Source organism: Cupressus sempervirens, unplaced genomic scaffold (assembly GCF_028749045.1).
Source record: "Cupressus sempervirens isolate cs-2001-9-10 unplaced genomic scaffold, ASM2874904v1 CseChr00s100001_01, whole genome shotgun sequence".
Taxonomy (NCBI): Eukaryota; Viridiplantae; Streptophyta; class Pinopsida; order Cupressales; family Cupressaceae; genus Cupressus; species Cupressus sempervirens.
The window spans coordinates 3,760,910-3,768,709 of record NW_028322205.1 but is presented as its reverse complement, the minus strand read 5'-3'; positions in this window follow the sequence as shown (position 1 = coordinate 3,768,709).

Genomic DNA, 7,800 nt, shown 5'->3' with positions numbered 1-7,800 from the left:
CAGTTTCATTTCACACGAGAAAAGATTTGAAGCCATTCCTGTGCAGAAGCTATTACTGAAAGAAAAGCGTGCCAAGGTTGATAAGAAATTGTCAAGTTATCTGTTCGCTGAAATTTTTTAGGAATTCAAAGGAAAATTGAGACAGAATTCAAGTAAGTAAAACTACCATCATCTTTGTGAGCTTTTAAGTTTTAAAGAGGATAGCCCAAGATGCCTCCTAAGAAGGGATTTACAGGAGCAGTAAACTACCTGGATAGAAATGTGCATGATGATTTGCTTGAATTACTTCCTGAGTCCACTGTAGAAACGGTGCAAGTTAAGAGGTTAACCTCACTCAATCCTAGGCTTAGGGTAGCTGATGGATTGTATGATAAGGGTAATTGGGTCCGGGATGCTCAAACTGCTCAGACTGGTTTGAGTTTATTCAAGAAATGGTTTGCAGAGAGAAAGTTATATGCCCCTCATGCCAACATTTGGAATTTTGATCTTGGGAAGCTTGTTGTTCCCAGCGTGTTTATGGATTTTGACTTGCTTGAAGCCATAGCAAAAAACTATGACCAAGCCACTAAGGTAGTGAGGAGAGTAGATGGTGAGGCTTTAGTTACCATAAGTCCCGAGGAGATTAGGAAGGTATTCAGTCTGGGACCCCTCACCATGTATCATGTGCCCATTAATTTGATAGATTTAGAAAAAGAATATATATCCAAGAGGGATTTAGTTAGACAGGGTGCACTGAAAGCCCACATAGGCCGAATTGGAGGCCTCCCAACCATAACATCATCTTCTAAAGAGCCCTTCAAGAAATCATGTTTTAATGCCAGGGCAGTGGAGATATATAGGACCCTGTGCAGAGTTTTCAGAGAGGGCGAAGAAGACTTTATTCCGGTGAGCTTCATGTATATGATCACCCAAATCTCTTCTTTTGGTGTGGAAATAATTTTTGATTTTGCATCCTACTTGGCAAATGAGATCCATCATGGATTGGTGGGGATTGCACAGGGCAAGGTGGAAAAGGTTTGGGGTCAGTATTCCTTACTGATGCATATGTTTCTTTTTAAAGGGGCCACTTATTTTGGTAAAGAAATGGTTTTAAATAGAGAACAAGAAGGGGAAGCACTACCAGTCCAATTATGGAGTGCAGACATGACCTGGGAAGCAGAAAATGCTAGCTTCGTTAGATTTGATAGGCACTTTGCCTCCAAACTAAGGTGCCTCTTATTGAGTGATAATCCTAGAATCCCTAAAGCATTAATGCATCTTATCAGGCCTATGGACAAAACCCACAATCTAAAAGTTTCACATAATTGGGGAGATATTATCCCATATTCAGTCTCAACGGTCATCAGGGTCTATGGTTTCAAAGGAACACCCCATGTGTTACCCTATCAGGTACCCTTGAAGGTAGGGATTGCTGAATTTTTGTGGCAGTTGGGAGGAGTGGAGGAAGCCTTTTTGCACAAAAGGGGGACAAGATCAATTTTTCCTACTTGTACTATAGCCCACCATTTTGTGATAACTAAAGAAGGGTGGGTCTTCCTCCATAAATTTTTGGATCAATATAAAATGGCAGTGTCTCATTCTCGTTTTTGTGATGCAGAAGGTTTCTTTAACTCTGCCCTTAGATTGAGAATCAAGCTGCGTCCAGTCCAGCATGAATTCTATTTTCCAGAAGATATAATAAGAAATGAATACTCTCTCCATGAGCAAGAAATAAAGAAAGAAAAATGGAGAGTCTATTCAAAAGTTTTGGAATTCATTAATTGTTTTGATAAAAATTTCAGTCCTCTTAGTAATGCTGCGAACAATGCAGATAAAGTATATAAGCTCATGAGTAATTTCTCTAAGATAATGGAGGTAATGAATGAGAAGAAACAACATTTTATTAATTCTTTTCCAGATAAAGCCAGAGAAATTATGAGAAAATTGGGTTTCACTCCCAACATTGGAGTAGGTCCACTGGTGGTACGGAAGAAAATAGGGTATACTATTGTCCGACAGCAGGTGCCCGTTGTGCATAAAGAAAAATAGATTGTTGGATCCACCAGCACTGTCCTAGAAGAAAGACCCCCTGAACCTTCCCCCAAAAGAAGAAGAATAATAAGGGAGGAAGAATCCCCTGATGAAAGTGGCTCACCTTCTCAAACCCCAATAAGAGTTGAGGAAGAACAACTCACCAGTGAGCAATTCGAACAAATGGGGTCACAAGGAGAAATTTTTGTTACACAAGCAGAGATTGATGAAGGGAACCCTCAGGAACCCCCTGTACCAAGTTTTGAATTAACTACAGCAGATTTCAGAGGAAGGGAATTGGACCCTGTTTTGGAACAAGCCAGTCAGCATTTTTTGTCTGATAACAATTTTGTAAGATCTAGGGCTTTCCATCAGTTTGCGTGGAGAGTAAACATGCACATTTTTGAGCAAAGGTGCAATAATATGAGAGCAGAACATCCAGAAATGGATGAGGCCTCCATTCAAAATCTAATAAAAGAACAAATGGTTCAAGAGTTCCAAAATATAACCCCTGATGAGGGAAGACAGATGGTAAAAAATGCTAATGTTTTATTATTGCCCAATTGGGACATTGCTGACGCATTAGTTTTTAATTCTGTTTCAAATAATTTATGGCTCCAGAATCCAAATAAAGAGGAATTCTTGGGTACAGCATTCAGTAATGATCAAGCTGCCCTTGTTATGTGGTCCCTGAGAAGAGGATCCATGGTTACTTCATCACAGCCTGATGATTCAGGATTGACAGGGAGTATCATTGTAAGAAGAGTTGCTGACACTTCAAATGTACAGGCAGCCCACATGAATGTGGATTATTCTAAATTTGCCCTAGCTACTGCGGAAAGAGAAGAGAGGGAAATGATGGATATGCATAATAAATATGAAGTAGTGGTAGAAGCCTATAATCAAGAGGTAAAAAGGAGAATTGAGTTAGAAAATAGGGTATCTCAATTAGAAAAGGTACTTGGAAAGAGAAAAATAGGAGAATCCAGTACATTAAGAATTGCATATCCCCCACAGTCATCTGTGGGATTAACCCCTATTATTGAGATACCTGACACCCCTGAAAGACCCCAATTCTATACTGCAGAGAAATTTGAAGCAGAAAAAACCAAATTACATGAGTGGCAGATAGAATTTAGAAATCAGCAGGAAGAGAAATGGAGGCAGGGTGTGACATACTTGAGGGATAAAATACAATGGTCAAATTTTTATGACCAGTTGACAAGGATTGTAACCCTCATAGATGAGTTAAATAAAGAAAAGAATGGACTAGATTCCCTTACACAGAAGTGGAGACAGAGGAATAATGATGTTACAATTATTTGTATATCTACAGTTCAAATGCCTTACCATCAGGTTGAGAGGATTTTTGATTTATTAAATCAATTAGATAATTTTGAAAATAAAAGAGATTCTTTACAGAGGAAATTGACACTCTGTTTTTCAAGATATCTTGCTAAGAAATTCACCCTATTTCCTTGTGCCTTAGAATCTGTTGATACAGTAAAGGAAAAGGACAAATGGAAAAAGGAAATGGATGAATTATTTGATAACAGAATAACAAACATCATCAGTGAGACTGGCTATTGGTTTTGGGCAAAGACAAATGAAGAGCTGGTAAAAATACAACTGTATTATGCTGATATAAGAAAAGAATTCGATGAATTAGAAGAAAATGCCAATTCTTTAATAAAGATACAAAGAGAAACCCTAAGTTTTGATTGGCCAGATGATGATACTTTCAACAGATGGAAAAATCAGTTTAGTGAACAGATGTTAGGAGAAGATGATGGGGAAGATGTAAGAGTAATTGTTACTCTTGTAGTCAGCAATGATGACATAGAAAATCCCTAGGTTAAAGTGATTTTGCATGTAACAGAAGATGATACATCACTTGCAGACCTTATGGGTATGTACTCTGAAGATGAAGAATGATTGCGAGAGTAGATCATAACAACCAAGAAGCATGACAGAAAGGGACCCGCCAAGAAATGCTGTTATAATCGACCTTTCTCTTATTCTTGTTTTTTTTGTTTTTCAAAAAGAAGGACACCTGTCACCTTCTGGAGCCTGAAGCTTGTTGCATTTCACATTATTTAAGTGAGATCCCAAGGCTAAAGAATGGTCCGAATTTGGTTTTCACTAAGTATTGTGCTTAGTTTCTTTTTTGGTCCAAACATTTTTGGAAAGAAATTTATAGTATGCTTTTTCTGTCAAAATTTTCTGAGAGATGGATGAATGTAGAAAGAACTGTGCTTCTTCTCTGAAGGTTTTTCTGGGTCTTTTGTAAAGGATATATCATTTTCAAAGGAAATGAATACAAGTTATGAACTATCCCCATATCTGTTCTTCTCTGAATTTTGTCTCCTTTTTAGTACTAAGCTACCTTGATGTTGTGTGAGTAAAAGCTTATGCAATTGATTGCAATTTAGTAAGACTGTACATCCATTTGTTATTGTTGTTAATTCAATGGATTAAGTAAAGGCTTTGATGAATGTGATGAGGTTGCTCGGGTGTTAATAAGGATTTTTGAATGATAAATTCTGGTAAGAATTGCTGATGAAAATTCGTTGCAAGGCAACAAATTAGATCTAAGAATTTACTTGACTCTGAATTCCCAATGGATTAGGCACTGATCGAAAGTATTTCAGCCAGAAGAGAAGTATATTATAACTAGCTTTTTTCAAAATACATCATAAAATCAATTTTCATTTATCTTTCCTGTAAGATTTTCAAAGTTGGCCAGCACTTGCCTGCCTAGATTGTTTTAGCTTCGTTTAGCCATTGTTTTTGGAAACATCTGCAGAGCTATAGAAGATTTCTTGGCCATATCTGTTCAAGGGATGTGTTTATCAGTTATTTACTTATATGTTTAAGGATTTAGAGATGAGAATCAAAATGAAACTAAGGATAATTCTCATACAATTATTCCATCTTTGAACCATCCCCGGGTGCACCCGCCCTGGTTTTACAAAGCCAAAAGAGTAGAAAACCGTCTAAGGTTTTATTGAAGTTGGGTCCTAATACTTTGCATATGCAAGTGATAATGAGAATTGGCTATTCTTTAGGTTGTGTATGTACTGATATCTAGGTACTAAGCCTTTTGTCGCCTAGTAGTTTTAGTACTGTTAACATCAAAATAAAACACCAACAAAATGGCGACTCCGCTGGGGAATCATTAGTGTCAAAACTTGAGAATCTAAAGAAGATACAAACCCAAGTACCATTGCTACACACTGACACATCCAGCTTATTCGAGTGTCTTATCTAACAAAGCAAGAGTTGCAGTCTTACAACATCAGTGATTGATCTCTTTGTGCCGTATTTTTGTTCCCGCTCATGTATTGTTTTCTTTCTGTCAGTATGGAGTGTTATTATATTTTCCCGAAAAAGGGTGGTGACTCAGTCAAGGTTTTGAAGCTAGTGCTTATTGTAACAAAAGGAGAATATGGCTGACAAGAGAAAAAACACAAGGGCTTACATGAGAGCCAATCCCGATGTATCAATGTATACTGATTTACCCCAAGGTGGTAGGAAAAACCAAAATAAGAAAAGAATAGATCCAAATCCTACTTGGAAGCCTAGAGGTAATGCCTCTGTAAATTCCCATTATCAACCGATAATAGCAAGAGAATCATCTTCGCTTAGTTCTGAATCCGAAAATACAAGACTTTTAGGAGGTATTTTCAGTACCCCATTACCAGATCAGAGAGTTTTTCAAGATAAAGACGTATCTACTATGGGAATTGCTTCACCCAGACCAGGGCCTGTAGCAGATATAAATTGTAGGCTAGGATTCAGAAGTTCATCTGATAACCTTTTTAATCCCAGAGTAGCCCCATATATGGAACCAAACCTTATAGATCTAGATGATCCTGCTGATTCCGAGGCAACCTCTGCTGATTCTAAAGAAGTGCAATCTGAAATAGGATTTTTGAAGAAATGGATTGCTGAGGAAGAAGCTAAGCGCATCCGTCTTGAAAAGGAAAGGGAGCGAGCCACTTTGGATGCAATAATAGAAAGAGATACTCTGCTAAGAAGGATGGCTGCTTTGAAAGAGCAAAATAAAAAATTAGAAGAGAATATCCCCACTCTCCATCAGGACGTCTCTGGAAATATTGATAATCTAAGAGCTAAAGTTCAACAACAGGAAAAACTCCTAAATCAAAGACAAGAACCAATTATTGCTCAAATTCAAGCTTATAAACCCATTCAAGTTAATCCAATAGAGCCCACTGGAACAGTTCCAGATAAAGGGAAAGGCAAGGCTGTAGGAATCCAAATAAATGAGCCTCAAGCTATACCGAGCAAACCTATACAACCTTCCATATCAAAATTAGATCTAGAACTAGAGAAGGCTCGAAAGGAGAAGGAAGACCTTGCAAAAGAACTTGAGAAGGTTGAAAATGAAGCTCAGGCCGCAGAGACCAGAAGGAAAATCCAATTCATAAAGTCTAATTCTGCATTAAATTCATGGCCTAGTTTGTCTATCCCACCTACAAATCCTGCACCAGTTAATGCTCCCATAATCCCGACTCAGAAAGCACCCCAATCTGCTCCTACCTCATCTTCCAATATTGGCACTCAAGTCCCATTTGTCCCACCACAGCTATCCCAAGCTGCTCTCCTAACTCAAGCTAATGCAGCTAGTACCTCTAACGCTCCCGATTTCCAGAAGAAACCTATATACCTTGAAAAATATAGACAAATATCATTTGCCGATATTCTTGGTGCCCCCCATCCCATATCTTTTGATTTAAGGGATAAAGTGGTGAAGTTTTCTGGAAATAATGCTGTCACTGGTGAAGAACATTTGAGAATTTTCATTCACATGCTCAATGATTATGAAGTTGAACATGAGGATATGGTGATGAAATTATTTGTGCATTCACTCACAGAGGATGCAAGGGATTGGTTCAGGAGGTTGCCTGATGATAGTATTACTTCATGGAGTGATTTGGAGAAATTGTTCAAGGAACAATATGGGGACAATACCAATGCAGGATTCATGTTGAATGAGTTCAACAATATCAAGAAGAATCCAAATGAATCCACATTTGATTTTAATGTGAGATTTCAGAAAGGGATGTACAAACTATTTCAGTTTATGCGGTTAAATGAAGACGTCTGTCTTACAACCTATTTTAATGCCTTTGATAGCAAAATGGCCTACCAATTGAGAGATAAAGATCCTAAAACTCTGAGAGATGCCTATAGAGTTGCAGTGAATATAGAAAATAATAGAAAGGCCTCTGGCAAATTAGGGAGGAGGGATGATCCTAAGCTTTTCAACCCTAAGAACAATAATAAAAGGGAAGGTGACAAAACTCCCATAGGAAAAAGGCCTGAAGAACCTACTATAGGCCATGTTTTAGAAATGCTTAAGAAAATGAATCCCACTAATTTCAACAAGACAAATGTTACTGAGAGAACCCCTATGAATAACAGCAATTTCAATAGACAGCCTAGGATGCAGAATTACCCTTACACCACCCAATGGAAAGATGGTAAACCAGTTCCTAACCAGATCCAAAATATGAAGGATAAGGGTACCCCAGACCCCCTGCAAAGGAACACTGTAAATATGAATGATGATGTACCTTGGTGCATTATATGCCAATCACCTCATTCTGCTGATTATTGTGCTGTTGCCCAATCATTCGCCCAAGCTCAAGGAGTGCAAGCAGAAGAAGAAACAGAAGAAAAGAACCATGATGATATAAGTTGCAATATGGCGAACACATCTGATGATTTGATAGATTCTGATTCAGAAGAACCTGAGAATGATGT